The sequence below is a fragment of the Molossus molossus genome, unplaced genomic scaffold (assembly GCF_014108415.1).
Source record: "Molossus molossus isolate mMolMol1 unplaced genomic scaffold, mMolMol1.p scaffold_m16_p_17, whole genome shotgun sequence".
NCBI classification, from domain to species: domain Eukaryota; kingdom Metazoa; phylum Chordata; class Mammalia; order Chiroptera; family Molossidae; genus Molossus; species Molossus molossus.
In genome coordinates, this window is record NW_023425352.1 from 15,405,862 (window position 1) to 15,422,602 (window position 16,741).

A 16,741-nucleotide genomic window follows, 5' to 3' on the forward strand; every position below is an offset into this window, starting at 1 on the left:
ACATAGATATGCATTCTGAGCCTGACTGACCTGGAAAGGAAGTTATATGTTTGCATGTGCCTCAGTGTGCCAGTACTGAACAAAGACAGATGGGTCATGAAGCCCTCAGCTAAACTTTTTCTCAAAGGCAAATCTGCACTCTCTTTCACCTGCCCAGTCCTAATGGTATTAAGACTTGTTACCTCAGTTCAGGTTGAGAATTTATAAACCACTATCAATGTGATTACATTTGATTTCCAAATTAATCCTGTGAAGTAAGCACCCCAAGTAGTGTTACTCCCATTAACAGATAAGTTAACCAAGATTTATGGAAGTTAAATTATTTGATCAATAGGATGGTGTGAATCTTACACTAACTCCACTAATAACAACAAATAATACTTATCGAGTACTTACTGCATGCCAGGTGCTGTGCTAAGTGCTTTCAACTGTTATCTCATTAAATTCTTGCAATAATTCTGAGGAAGATGACTCCTCATTTAAAGATTATGAAACTGAGTCTCCAAAGCAATCAAATAACTTGTCAAAGATCCCACAGACCACAAGCCTGACATACTTCTGACTCCAAACCCATGTCTTAACCACTATACTATTTCAGAATACATTCAGTAGATATAAATAATCATGTACACAATCAGGATTAGATACATAAACCAAGGAAAATTATTCACAGAACAAGATTTGAAAAGGTAGAATTGCTTTCTAAAGCCTGAGGAAACATTGACTAAACAGAGCCAACAACAAAATATTATAGAAAATTTAATTATCTATCTTTAAAAAATTATTTTCCCCACCTCATTTAAGACCTAATCCTATAGAGTACACTATTAATTTACTGGTGGTTTTGGCATTTAAATATGTCTATATGTGGAATTCATATAACCTTGAGTTCAATTATTTTTACTGAGCAGTATCTTTCTGAAAAGTATGATTAAAAGAATATATTTTATAAATTAGTTTAAATTCAGTACCATAGAGTTTAACTCTGGAGTCATTTAGGTCCACTTATCCATTAATAGTAGAATATATACATAAATGTTTCCCTAACTGACCACTATGGAAGTAATAGATGATGCAGCTCAATTCAGAAAAGAACCTGACTCAAGCATCCTTGGTCCATGTACCAATTCTTAAAAACTAGCACTGATTATTCCTTAGTAGTAATATTGTTAAGAGTGCAGGTATATTTTAAAGCTATTTTTCTCTTGCCTAGGAGAAAGAGAGTAATTCAGATAAGCGAGGGGGAACTGCATGTTCAGACTTACTTGGTGTGTTCTATCTATATTTAAATCTAACTTTACATTCAATTCTCATGGTAAATAAAGCTATTGTCTAGCTATTTCTATCTCAAAAGAAATATGATTAAAAGTAATATTGGGGGGGGGGATGCAGTAAAAAAAGAAGATGACGACCAGCCCTGGCCAGTTTGGCTCAGTGGTTGGAGCATCAACCTGAGGACCAGAGAGACCCGGGTTCAGTTCCCGCTGAGGGCACATGCCTCAGTTGCAGTTTGTCCCCAGCCCTGGCTGGGGTCGTGCAGGTGGCAGCCAGGCGATGTGTCTCTCTCACATTGATGTTTCTCTCTCTCTTCCTTCCTCTCTTCCTCCAGCTCTATCTGAAGATAAATGCAAAAAGTGCCCTCTGGTGAGGATTTAAAAAAGAAAAGGACCAAAAGATCTGGAGCTAGTAGATCTGAGTTCTAAATCCATTGATAAGTTACAATGTGACCTTAGGCAAATGCTACATTTCTAAGCCTGCTTTTCTATCTGGGAAAAAAAAAAAAAAAAAGAGCTTGGGGGCTACATAATCTCGTAGGTACCTAAAGCTCTAAAACTCTGATTGCTAAGTCTTAACAGAAAGCAGTTTCAAAGATCAATTTGGGGTGTTAAAAAATTACTTTCTGAGTATAGTTATATACCATTTATCCATATTAAAAAGTTTATTAGGCCCTGGCCGGTTTTCCTCGGTGGTTAGAGCATTGACACATGGACCAATAAGTTGCAGGTTTGACTCATTTTGATTTGTCGCTGGCCCTGGTTAGGGTCATGCAGGAGGCAGCCACTCGATATGTCCCTTTCAGGTTGATGTTTCTCTCTGTCTCTCTCTTTCTCTCCCTCCTACTTAAACAAAAAAACAAAAACAAAAAATAGGAAAAATGTTCTCGAGTAAGGATAAAAAAAGTTAAAAAAATAAAAAGCTTATTAGGTCCTTATGACTGCAGGTAATCATAACTGTCAGGCAAACACACGTTTTAGAATACCTAACAATATGCTAATCTGAAAATGTTCAGTAATACATTCTCTGAATTTCCCAAAATCTATTTCTACAATATTTAGGTTTAGGATAAGGTGTGTTACAAATATTATTATTATACTGTGTTTTTACAGCAGAAATTACCAGTGCTTCTTATATAATATATAAAATTTCCCAATTTATAGGTTATAGACTAGTTATCAGTATTCTTCATATGAAAGATATTTTCTGTTATTTATTAATGGAAATATTAATATAGATGCCATAAATATTTCCTTTCTGTTGATTTTTCTTTTAACTTAATCATGGCATTCATAAACACATATAAAATCTTAAAAGTCTAGAAAACACCCAATGTATTAGGATGGTTTTCACTTTACCTCTGCATCATTTTTTAAACGTATACAATAAGCATTCACTCCTTTCATAATCAATGAAAAAAAAGCTATTTTCATTTTGAAACAGAAAATATCCTAACAGTGCTAGTTTGGTTATGTTGACTTTTAAACTGAGAAAGGATACAGGTCATTAAAAATTCATTTATAAAGAAAATCTGAATATGTAATACCAGAGGAGGTCAACATAATATCAAAGCCTATTTAAATTAGTCTACGAGCCCTGGTCGGTTAGGCTCGGCGGCAGAGCATCAGCCCATGGACCAATGAGTCATGGGTTCAATTCCAGTCAGGGGCACATACCTCAAGTTGCAGTTTGTCCCCAGCACTGGCCAGGGTCATGCGGGAGGCAACCAGTTGATGTGTCCCTCTCACGTTGATGTTTCTCTTTCTCTCTCTCTCTCTCTCTCCCCGCTGCCTCTCTCCTTCCCTCCTTCCCTCCCTCCCTCCCCCTCACTCTATCTGAAGATAAATATAAAAATATCCTTCGGTAAGAATTAAAAACAAAATAAATTAGTCCATGATAGCCCATGAAGAACTAAATATATCCAGCACTTCAGATCTGAATTATAATGTACATTCTTTCTACAAGAGATATTCAAAAGTCCATGGAGTGATCTGATTCACTGAAGTTATAAACCAAGTTTTTGGTTACTGACAGTTCAGAAAACCATTTTCTCTAATTATAAATATTTAAATTTTTAGAAGTATAAAAAACTATTTTCATTTAGTCAAGATGCTGAAGCACAAAGAGAAGGCCCTTACACCAGTCTTGAACATTGGGAGAATCAGTAAAGGTTCCTTTAACAAGATAACAACTAAGCCCTGACCAGGTAGCTCAGTTGGTTAGAGTATTGTCCAGATATGCAAAGGTTTCAGGTTTGATCCCCAGTCAGGGCACATACAAGAATCAACCAATGGCCCTGGCTGGTTTAGCTCAGCGGTTAGAGCATCGGCCTGCGGTCAGGAGAGACCCAGGTTCGGTTCCCGTACCTCAGTTGCAGTTTGTCCCTGGCCCTGGTTGGTCATGTGGGTGGCAACCACTCGATGTCCCTTTCACGTCAATGTTTCTCTCTCTCTCTCTCTCTCTCTCTCTCTCTCTCTCTCTCTCTCTCTCCCCCCCTCCCTCCCACTCTATCTGAACAAAATATCGGGGAAAAAAAGTGTCCTCAGGTGAGGATAACAACAACAACAACAAAAAAGAATCAACCAATGAATGCATAAGTAAGTGGAACAACAAGTCAATGTTTTCTCTTTCTCTCTCTCTCTCCCTCCTCCCATTCCTCTCTCTCTAAAATCAAAACTCAATCAATAAATTAATTTTTTAAAAAAGATAACAGCTGCCTTGGCCAGTTTTTCTCAGTGGTTAGAGCGTCAGCCCGCGGACCAGAGAGTCCCGGGTTCGGTTCCTGCTGGGGGCGCGTGCCTTGGTTGCGGTTAATCCCCGGCCCCACTTGGGGTCATGTGGGTGGGAGTATGTCTCTCTCACGTCTATGTTTCTCTGTCTCTTTCCCTCTCTCCCCTTCCCCACTCTGTCTAAAGATAAATGCAGGGGTGTCCTCAGGTGAGGATAAAAAAAGATAACAGCTAAGGAGAAATCAGTAAGGACAAGAGGGGCAGTCAAGAATCCTGGAGTCATCCTGACTCCTATCCCTCCTTCAACTCTGACATTCTAACAATCACCAAATCCTATCCATTCTTTCCCCCACATTTCTCCTGACTCTTCAACTTGTCTTCATTCTCACTGCCACTACTCTGCTCCAGGGTTTACCAAATTTTTTCTAATAGCTTTGTAACTGGTCTTACCACATCCACTCCCCCCACCCTGTTCCTAATATAATCACTAAACTGTAATTAAGAGTAATCCTTCAAATACTCACATCTAATTGGGTTAATGTTCAATTTAAAACACTTGGGGGAAGAGTGGGTGGCCCCAACAAACAAAGTCCTCAGGATAAAATCCAAAATTCTTAGCAGTAATTACCAATCCTTTCCAGATCTGGCCCCACCTTACTTTTCCTGCCACAACTCTTGATATTTCCCATTTTGCACTCTAGTCACATGAACTTCTTTCAGATCCCACAGCAGGTCCTGCTATCTCTGTCCCCAGGACTTTACACAAGCTATTTCCTTCGGCCAAAAACACAGGTTTACAATTCTTCACTGAGAGAATTCTTGTATTCTTCAGATCTTAGCTCAGAGGTCTGGGAAGCCTTTCCTGATTACTCAAAAGCCTTTCTGAATACCCCTTCCTCCATGCTTCCACTTAAAACTACCCCTTATAACACTTGTCAACTTAGTTGTCTGATTCCCTCATTTAAAGTAATGGGAAAAGAGGGATCCTTCTTTTTCACAGTTGTATCCTAGTACAGTACTGAGAAATTGCCCTGGCTGGTTTGGCTCAGCGGTTATAGAGTCGGTCTGAGGACCAAAGGGTGGTGGGTTCGACTCTGATCAAGGGCATATACCTGGGTTGTAGGTTCAATTCCCAGCCTCATTTGGAGCCATGCAGGAGGTAACCAATCGCTATGTCTCTCTCACATTGATGTTTCTGTCTCTCTCCTCCCCCTTTCCCCATCTACTCAATCTAAAATTAATGGGAAAAACGTATATATCTTCAGGTGTGGATTAACAAAAAGAAAGAAAAAAAAAGAAAGAATGCATAACACATAATAGCAGTTACATTCATTAAGAGAATTATAAATATTAGTTAACTTGGTTTTACCTGCCCTACTAGATAGCAGGCTCCTTACATATAGAAGCAATTTTTACTCTATAAAGTGCTCTACAAATTAAAAGATATTGTGAACTTTTTATTAAGTACACAGTGACCACTCAATAAACACTTGTTGGATAAAGACAGGTGAACAATAAACAGATAAAAGTCTTGTCTCATGCATACTTTCCCTATATTCCACTTAAAGCTAACTAAAAAACACTTAGATTTTTATATGCATACCTAAAAACTGCAAGATTTGGATTCTCCTTTGTTTAGAAAGATATGAAACACTTCTCATTCTATTAAGTATCTTAAAGGACAAACATAAACTGTCTCCCCTCCAAAACACATAAAGTTATATATTTTTGTTATTCAATACTAAAAAAGGAATCCTCAAAACTGGAAGAACTAAGATCAGGAAAGCACCCCAAATTAACATGCTTGAGGAACATTATTGTTCAGAAATAAAAAAAAAAGTAAATAACCCCACATTCTTAAGCAGCATGAGCGAACCTGATGTAAGAGTAGTCTTCATGAAGGCTAAAGAAATGGCTGGCTATGAACAGCTCACAGCACCTTCAAACTCATTCATTCAACTTTTTTTCTCCTTTGGTGAGGAGAAAAGATGAAATAATTTGGATTGACATGGAGAGTGACAGGGTTAATTTACTTTATACAGTAGCAAATACATGAATTTTTCTTATGAGAAAGCATAAGACTTAAGTAATTTTGATTCCGGGCAACAAAAGTTATGAGCAAAGAACTGAAAATTCTTGTTTACCCAACCCACAATATAAGCCATAAATGGGATTACAGCTCTGTACAATACTTCAACTTACCATATATATAAATTGCAAGATTCTCCAGCAAAGTATCAAAATAAAAGCAGTGGTGGTGCAGGGGGAATTTTAAATGTCTCAATATAACTTAAGATATAATAGCAAATAGCAAATATTCTTGACCAAACATTGTCTGAAAAATTCTATGCCACACAAACACTCCCCCCAAAAGATTTACCTCTGAATATTACTTAAATTGCCTTTCCTGCCAGGGAATTCAAAACACATCACACACAACCCAAGTATTCCCAAAATATACTTTACTTTTCATTTACCAGGGACAATAAATCAATAACTGGCTACTTAATTGTTAGGATAAAGTAAGAGAGATTAAACGTCATTGCTATCCTAGTTATGCGCACTAAGGTAACTGTAATGTTCAATAACGTATTTTCAACTTAAAAAATCTTATTTTCAGTACTTTTAAGCTAAGTTAATTACATTTAACTGCTTCATTTTTGTTTGTATAAATCTACACATTCCTTCACTAGGTCTTATCTGATTATAAAGCCTTTCCATTACTCACTCTATAAACTATTTATCAGAAACTGTCAGAAAAATATAAACAAAAATAAATGTACTATATGTAACAAGATTAGGAGTGTGTGGTCTCAAGGTAGGTATTTTACATTTAAGAATCAGTTTTTAATAAGTTCCCATTACTGTAAAACAAATAGCCTTTTTCATGTCTTGAAACTTTTTAGATAAAAACCATATGCTCAACTAATTATTTTATTTATCTGCTTATCCTGATAGTTGTTAAAATTGGATCTACATAATACATTTGGGGCTTTAAAAATATATCTCTTTTATCTCTGTATTAAATTTTTTTAATATCTCAAAGCAAAAACTCTTTCTCATGTAAGATCCAAAGAAATATATTGAGCAGCCAGGCCCAGTTTAAACTAAGGCTAATAAGAAATTTCTCCCATCAGAAGCTAGTCAAAATAAAAAAAGGCAGCCCTTGCTTATATTTTTAAATATACATAAAATGACATTTTATTACTTTTGTAATTTAACACATTAAACCCAACCAGTTCCGAAATGGTTAAGTACTATTTACTATCTTATGACTATAATCCCCAAATATGATTCCCACATAGTTTATAGAGGCTTTAATGTAAAAAAATTCTTACATCACAAAGATGTAAATCATGAAGTAATTTGCAGATAGCAAGTGATATGTTACTTAAACAATGACAGAAAGAAAAAACATTATTTGGCAATACTTAATTTTAATTACTTTCAGAAGCAACTCAAATATTATCTAATTGTTAGTTATAAAAACCGGTTAGTAGTATAATCAGAAAAGAGATGGGCTAATGAACAAGTTGGTTTTATTTTTAGGAAATGAATCTAAAATTTGTGAATTATCAATTTTCATAGAATTTGAGTATAATACAGAAAAACTTCAGTAATATTAAATTTAATTTCCATTTTCTTTGATGAAACAACAATCTTCAAGCTCTTGCCATAGGAACCTTACTATTATGTCAATTATTACCATATATATACCCACATAAATATGAAAATGTCAGATATAATTGAGTTCCAATTAAAAAAAGGCCATACTTTTTTTATATTTTTGTATGCGAATAACTAGTCATGTATTAAGGCAATACTTTCAGAGCTAACTCTACAAGAATTACATAGCTGACTTTAAAGCAAATGTATTAAGTCCTTCCTTTTTCATATCATGAAAATCCTTAAACTGAAACATTTAACTCTAATATCCATTCACAGATATTATCATTAGTGTGGATCAACTCAGTCCCTTTTTTATTAACAAAATAACCTGGCAGAATTGTTTTATCAAAATCCTTTACATAGTTTCCTGAACAATGCATATAAACTAGTAAATTTCATTCTTTTTTTTTTTTTTTTTAATCCTCATCTGAGGACTTGCTTAGAGAGAGGAAGGTGGGAAATGGGAGGAGAGAGAGGGAGAGATGGGGAGAGAAGGGAAGAGAAAGAGGGGTAGATGGAGGAGTGGGAGAGAGAAAGAAATATAGACTGGTTGCTCTCTGTACACTCCCTGTCCATTCCCTGACCAGGGATCAACCCAGCAACCTTTTGGTGCACTGGGGGGCCATCAACCAACTGAGTCACTCCAGAGGGGCAGTAGATTTCACTTTTTATAGTTAGTTTCCAGTTTTAGTAGCTGGTTCTCATAGACTGGCATAATGTTGCACAACATTCTGGGGGAGATGTTTATAATTATTTCCACTGAAAATTTTAAGTTATGTACATAATCATCATGGAAATGTTTAATAGCATTGAAAAATGTTTTTGTTTCAAAAATAGTGATTTCATTTTTTTTTTAATCCTCACAGGAGAATATTTTTCTATCTTCAGATACAGTGTGGGGTGGGGAAAGAGAGAGAAACATCGACGTGAGAGGGACACATCGATGTGAGAGGGACGCATCGACGTGAGAGGGACGCATGGACAGGATGCCTCCCGCACGACCCTGACCAGGACCAGGGACGAACCACAACTGAGGTGCTTGTCCTTGGCCAGAATCGAACCCGCAACTCACTGGTCCGTGGGCTGACACTCTAATCACTGACCAAACCAGCCAGGGCTATAGTGATTCCATTTTTAAAGTCATTTCTCTCAAGGCCCAAATCGATTCTTGCTTTTCATGCCTTATTTGTAACCTAAAATAATTACCGCCTAATTTATGTCATTCACTCACCGGCCATCAGTATATATGATCATCCTTAGGTCCTCAGAGCCCAACACAAAGCCTGATACAGTCTCACATATTTTCAGGCTTCAATAAATTTTGTTCTTGTCCCAAATACTCATGTTCAGTGTGTACTACTATACACTATTATATAATAGGAGGTGGGAAAAATTAAAAAATACTGCAGCACTACAAATCATTTAGCATGCTGAGTTCCCACAGTTGCTCAGTGGGTGTTCTGAAACTAGGCCACATTTCTAGTATTAAGAATTTCAAATCACTACTTCCAAAGTACAGAAATAAATGTCTTCAAGATTAAATCATAAAACCTTACTATTTTAAGCTGCCTAGTATATAAGCATCTTATTTCTGTAAGCTTAAAATTGTAATTAACATGATAAACTAATATTAGTTTAGCAACAAAATAAGAAACAATCAGCTCTTCTATCTATCCTTATATAGTTATAGAATAGATTGCAATATTAAGATAAAATGCAATTTATCTGAACCAGAACTTAAGTGAAATTTTATCCCAGAAGATATACAAAACTGAATTGAATATAATCTATTTCAGGTCACCCAATCTGCTGCACTGCACATACTTGCAGCAAAAAAGTAATTATGACTCCAATCTAATTTTTCCAGTCCAGGTTACCAGGAAATGCCAAGAGATTAAGCTTACTCTCTTTATCAGAATAGAAGTTGCAGAAATGCGTCATTTTGTCATACCATTGCAACAGGTATGTTTTCATTCAAAACTGATGAAGAAAAACATGTTGTTACTCAATTTTACATATTTCACAGCTAACAAAGAACACATCTTAGATAATAAAATATACTACTGCTAATTGTAAAGCTATAACATTATACTGCACTGATTCTGTACTGTCAGGTAATTATTTGCTTCTATTTAATTTTACTCAAATACTTAAGGTGCGTACTGTATTTCACCTCATTAAGCACATCTGTCCAATGACAAAAGCATGACACATTAAAAATTTTAAATTGTAGCCCTGGCCTGTGTGGTTCAGTTGGTTGGAGTGTCATCTGTGCACAGAAGGGTCATGGGTTTGATCCTCAGGAAGACAGATGTTTCTCTTTCACATCAATGGTCTTCTCTCTCTCCCTCCCTCCCTCTCTAAAATCAATTAAATACACACACACACACATATCTCCTCAGGTGAGGATTAAAACATATTTTTTAATTTTTCAATTGTATCATTTTAGATGGAAACCTTTCTGAAATACAATACATAGTCCTGTGTCATCTTTAACAAAATTTACTAACAGCAATTAATCTCTTCTTCATAATCTTCCATCATCATTATTGCCATACTGTTCTGTTTTACATATAAAACAAATGGTGTCTTGAAATATTCTAAATAGGTTTATCACAGCATTAAGTTGCCTTAAACTGATATTTTTTTAAATCTTGCTTTTTAACTGCTTTCCCTCTGCTCTTATTTTCAATTCTCTTATGGACTCTAGGAGTATCCCAGGCCTTTTTACATTTGGTTATCAAACTTTTTAAAATCGTACATTGAGAGAGAGTAAAACAGCCTTGGATTAAGTCCTGAGGGGTCTATGAGCAGGAAATGTGTTTAAGAGCAATGACACTTCTTTATCCCTTTTAGTGGCCTGTTTTAGGGCTCAAGATTATTAATTTAAACTAATTTTCCATTAGGAGCCTCCAAGGGCTAGACATTGCATACCAGAGAAACAGTAAAGATAGATATACTCAATGTTCATCATGAAGCTTACAGTCTAGCAAAAAGACAGACACATCACTAAACACATCACTACAAAAATAATGAGGGTAGAAAGTGCAGGTGCTAAGGGATCTTTACCAGAAGAATCTAACTAGGCATCAAAGAAAGCTTCCCCAAGGATGAGATACTGAAGGCTGAAGAGTGATTAGGTTAGCCAGGTGAACAGTGCATTTGGTTTTATCCAAAGAGATGATACCAGTAAGTTTTAGTTTTCTAATAAATAACCTTGAGATAAATGAGGTGTTATAACATTTATAAGGTAATTTAAAAAGAAACTTCTATAATGAAAATAACTAAAGGTATCAAAACCGAAAGAAAAGCAATATGAGGCTGTTTTAAATGGGAAACTATGGCACTATTGCACTTTGTGGGGCATGGCGTTTGGGATGGCAACGGAGGCCTCATTGTGCCCTTGAAAAAGTATGAAATCATACCATATGAAATATTACTTAATATTCCAGTTCAGAAAACTTCTAAATAATAAGACCATAAAAAGACTTCTACCAGAATATAATTACTGATCATACAGCATGATCTAACTAGTGAAAAAAGTGGCACTTTTAAATAAGTTTGGAAAGAGGTTGTTTTTAATTCTCAGAACAGTGAATTTTAAATGTCTGTATAATAAAAACCTACCATGACTGCTAAAGAAATTCATAAATGTTACTCTTAACATTATGGATAAATGCTGAGAAAGAGGTATTTGAAACATCCAAGTTTTAAGGCTGGGAATTATTTTACATCAGATTAATATGTTCTCCTTGGTATTTAATTAAAATATTAAATATATACTTTTAAGTAATAACTGGAAGCAGCTCCCCTACATTAATGCAGATCAAAGCCCAAATTAAATTAGGCACATAAGAAATAACAGTCTCTAAAAATATGAGCTTTCATGAAAGCCTACTGCATCACCTAAAATATTAGGTCATATATGGAATCCAAATTGCTATTCACTTGCAATTCTCCAAATGAACTTTAATGTCATTAACTTCTATGCTCTTTCTAACCTCTATCTATCCTCCTTATTCCTCGAGAGTTAGTTCAGGCCCAATTCTCCAGTAAGCAATGCTAAGTATACATGTAGTCTGAGTCTTACTGAAGTTGCTGAGAGCAGGAAACACAGTATATTTATCTCTCCATCCTCAGAGTGTAAGCTATACATGGCACTCAGTAGAAGGTCTATGACATTAGTGAATATGGAACTGTAGTAAGAAATATTTATAGAACAAAATTAAAAAATTAACATAAAGGCTATTTGCAAAACTGTGCAAGTCTTAAAAGCAGGAAGGAGTGCTGTATAACACAAAACTGAGAAAGTCCAAATTTGATGAAATTCACTCTAAATTCTAAGCCATTATCAGTGTCTGAACAAGTCATTTCCACTTTACCTCCAAGACATTAGAAAAACTAAAAGAAAAAGTGATCTTTGTTAACTGTAAAATTACTAAATTAAAATTGTAGGATTTACAAATAGTATTTGAAGACAAATAAAAGTGCTTAAATTGTGAGTGTTCACAGTGCTATAAACATTAGAAGATAGACATGCCAAATAATTCATAAAAGCTTTTCAGGTTCATTTCACATAGGGACCAATTATACCCTTTAAAGGTCTCCTGTAATGTTTTAGCTTCAAGCAATATGTTCATTCTTTCCACAGAAGAACCTTTGCCTTTTACAGCATGCACTACTTTTTGCAACTAGTGCTGATCTTTAGAGAAGTTGCAAGAAGATATAGAGTGTGAAATCTAATTAGTTCTTTTAAATATTGATAATGGGAACTTCATATTTTCTCAAAAAGCACACTATGTTACCAACATCTGAAAAACTGAAGAGCCCTTTGTAATTAAAATAAGTTTTTCACGTGTTAGAACTTTGATTTGCTAAAAAGTTGCAAACCAGGGAAAAATACCCAACAAAGACATAGTAAACATTAGTTTACTTTAAAATAATGCAGCTATATATCTTAGAACATAAATCAGTTTCTTAGACATACGTGTGTTCTTCTCAACCTACAATGATTGACAATCATATTTCAAAACACTCTACAATATATCAAGTTCAAGCACATCATAGGTCACCTTGTAACTTACATATTCTTCACATGTTAAAAGTGTAGACAAAGAGGTAGAAAAATACAAAAACTTAACTACTGTATTAACAGAGAAAATATTTCCAGAAAGATCCATAGGGCATAATTTTGATACAGTGTAACATGTAGACAAAACAAAATTCAGAAGACAGGGATTAACAGAATAACAAATCATATATAATGTATATATATGAAAGATTTAACCTTAAATTATAATATGCCTAATGCATAATATGCATAAAACGTAAGTCTAACAATAAAAATAGCAATCAATTTCATGCTTGCAGTACTAACTTCTCAAGGACCACATAAAAATACGTAACGTATCTCTCGGCTGCTAAATTATAGCCAATTTCTATCTAATTCATCTATTAACAAAATATTTACCAATTTCCTACTAGTCTTTTTAGAAAATACCAAAGTGTTTATTTGATATCTAAATTTCCTCTCCTAATTGATATTTTATAAACTATTTAAAGAACACTTCCACCAAGGCCAAGCTATAAACATCAGAACTCACTGAAGGACTTGTGAGTCAACTTGTTTGGTTTTTTATTTATTTATTTGGGGGAGGGAGGGTCTTGGTTTTGTTTTGTTGTTCTAAGCACTGATTTTTATGCTTTTACATACATGAATGATATAATAAACCGAATTCTAAAGATATATTCTTTTATTTAATCTTCAACCTCCAAAATATATTAATCTTTATATCTGCACATACAGGTTACAGTTTTTAGTAAAAAACATAACAGATTATTTTTATATTTAAATATCTTCTTACTAAAAAAAAATATCTAAAAAGTATTTAAATTGTTTAAAGAACATAAATCCTAGAGGAATATTAAATTATACAACATATATTGATAATCTAGCATATCTTCAAAACAAATATAATAGCAATTAACTGCCTGTTAAAAGAATTCCAATGTTATTCACCCTTCCCCTACAATCTACACTGGTAAACCAAGGCAAAAAATATATATACCAGCAGCTATTCAGAAATCACGTTTGGGAATATTTTACAGAGAATTCCAGTTTATGTCTCTCTGAATGTGGAACAAGCTCCAACCTAAGACACTGAAGAAATAATACTGTTTAAAAAGCATAATCCCAGCAAGTCTAACAAAAGAATGTATAATTTTGCTATTCCTTTTGAAAAGGGAAATATTTCAAATTTCTGACTGGTTTGGAGTTCACAAGTTTTTATATGACTCTTACTTGCTACAATTATAAAAACATAGCTCTGATAAAATTTCTGAACATGGTAGTCTAAAAACTAAAAAATTATCTAGCTGCAAGCTATTAACATAGCTCTTATTATCTCTCTTTAATCCAAAACAATTTATAAGAAATAAGAGAAAATTTTAAACACTTGAAAACTATATTAACAGAGATCAGAAGACAAATGTCAACACGACATAAATGTAATTGTTTCTTCAAAAAACTGAACCAACATCTTGGGGCAGGGGTGGTAGGAACCTTAGAGATAGGTGAGGTACATAGCTCAAAACTGGCATTTCAAGAATATAGTTTTACAAGGAATTCCTATCATTTGGAAAACATGAACTGACCTTGAAGCATTATGTTCACTGAAATAAGTCAGACAGAGAAAGACAAATACTGTAATCTAAAAAACAAAAACACCTCAAAAAAAGAGATCAGACTTGTGGTTACCAGAGGTGGAGAAGGATTGGGGGAGGGGGAACTGGAAGAAGGTGGTCAAAAGGTACATTACACAATAAATAAGTACTAGGGATGTAATGTATAACATGATGGCTATAGTTAACACTGTTGTATGATATACAGGAAAGTTGTTAATAGAGTAAATCCCAAGAGTTCTCATCACAAGGAGAAAAAATTTTCCTTGTTTTCTTGTTATTGTAATGTATCTATATGAGAAGATGGATGTTACCTAAACCTGTTGTGGTAATCACTTCACAATACATACAAATCAAACCAGCATGCTATATGCTTTAAACCTATTCAGTGCTGCATGTCAATTATTTCTCAGTGAAATTGGAAAAAAGATTACTATAGTTTTACATGTTAGCTTTATATTACATGTAAGCCATTTGAAAGTTACAAACCTTAGACAAAGCCTTTATTTGTGGTCTGTTTTTCAAATGTATATTCATAATGAAATATAAGCGTTACAGTGCACCTTATGTCCAAACAATTATTTAAAAGGCTTATCATACTCAGTCTAAGTTCCATATACAGGGAATGGTCATTTACATACTTTATGTCTCAAAATTCTTGTCACTGTCACATAGAAAAACCTCAATACGATAAATTCAAACTATAAACATAAGCTTACTGAATGTTACAAATTGTACCCAATAGCTATATCTCTTTAAATACAAAGTAACAGTTACAAGGGCTATGGCAAGGAAAAGTTAAGTCTAGAGATTAGTACAGTAATAAACTGAGGTATTTAAAATCAAGACAATTTTTCAGTGATGATGTTACATTTAGATACAAAAATACTTGGTTACACAAGTGTGCCCTAGGATCCTGAAAAACATAACAATGAGTTTAGAGACAATAATCCCTCTGAGAAGATATCAGAAGCTGCTGACAGTTAAGAAATGTACAGAATTGTAGAAGTATAAGCTTATAGACTGCTGGTAGTTATGATGGAGGCAAATACTATACAGTCCACATCTGCAACCCACTTTTGTTTCAGCATCCCCAGAGACTTAGAAAACATTTCTTTGGGTAGGTTGCAAAACATTGCTTCCTCTTTTATTTTCATCACCCCCATTATGATACAAAGTAACAGATAGACAAGAAAATCAAATCAGCAACTAAGGGCTGAAAGCTTAAACACACACACAAAACCATCCTTTCAGCTCCCGAATCGGTCTTCATTCCACCTGTTTGTAAATCCACACTAACACAATAACAAAAACCTGCTGCCGGGAGGGGGGGGGGGGCAATTAATGGTTTGGAGTTCTTCTTCTTCTACATAGACGGGGGAGGAGGATGGTACAAAACAATGGATACTGAGGGGCGGGGGGGGGGGGGATCGTTTTGTCCTGAAATCTCTAGCATTGGCGGGGGCAGGAGTGCGGGGGGGGGGGCGGGGGAGTACTTTTCCTCTATCCCTGAAAGCTACCGCGAAAGAGGTTGCCATCAGGCATGCCTAACAGAGCAGTCTTGAATGCCTACAACTCGCTTCACCAGCCAACACACCCCACACCTACTCACCACTCTTGACCGAAGGGAGAGGAGACCAGGAGAGGTGGTGGGCTTTGGGGAGGGGGCGAGGAAAGACCCCGCCCCGCACCACTACCGCTGCGCCAGGGACCCCGCCAACCATTTACACGCCCTCCGGACGCCCACGGGTCTCCCTGCAGCCTGGACCCGGTGGCTCCGGGAGCCGAGTGCAACAGCACCGTCCTCCAGACGCCCCCGGCCCGCGCCCTCGCCCTCGCCCGCGCCCTCGCCCTCGCCCTCGCCCAGGCGCTGTCCCGGCCGCCCGCCGCCACCGCAGGCCTGGCCCCGGTCGCTGTCAGAGCCGGCCGGCTTGCTCTTGGCGCCCGGCTGCGGAACCTACACGGAGAGCTGGGTCCAAGGGCCCAGCCCTCCGGGCGACAGCACCCAGGAAAGCCGGGGCGGCGGCGCCTCCCAGGGCCCCGGCCCCTGGGGCCTCACCCCGGCCCCGCCGGCTCGCGCCTGTCAGGGAGCGCGGGGCCTCCCCCTACCGACAGCCAGCCGACCGCCCGACGGGCAGGAAGGAAAGCAGGAAGAACCGGCCCACCGACACCCTCCCGCCTCGGCGGCCCCAGGTTACCGTCAGGAACCCCGACACCGCCATCCTCCTCGCTCGTTCTCCTTCCTCCTCCTCCTTAGAAGCGACGCTGCCCAACCGCCGCCCCCCACCCGCCCCTCCCCCACTCGCCCCGCCCCGCCCCTCCCCCACTCGCCCCGCCCCACCCCTCCCGCCCCTCCACACTTTCGCTCCTACCATTCCGCCCCACCC

At 36.8% G+C, this 16,741-nt stretch overlaps 1 protein-coding gene across 1 annotated transcript in view; it reads right to left on the reverse strand.

Annotated features, from left to right (window-relative positions):
- Positions 1–16,622, reverse strand: part of SHOC2 (SHOC2 leucine rich repeat scaffold protein) — a 68,379-nt gene extending 51,757 nt beyond the window's left edge. The window contains exon 1 of the mRNA XM_036265390.1: positions 16,553–16,622. The gene's annotated coding sequence lies outside the window, so the exon portion shown is untranslated. The remainder of the gene's footprint in view (positions 1–16,552) is intronic.
- Between the last annotated feature and the right edge of the window lie 119 nt (positions 16,623–16,741).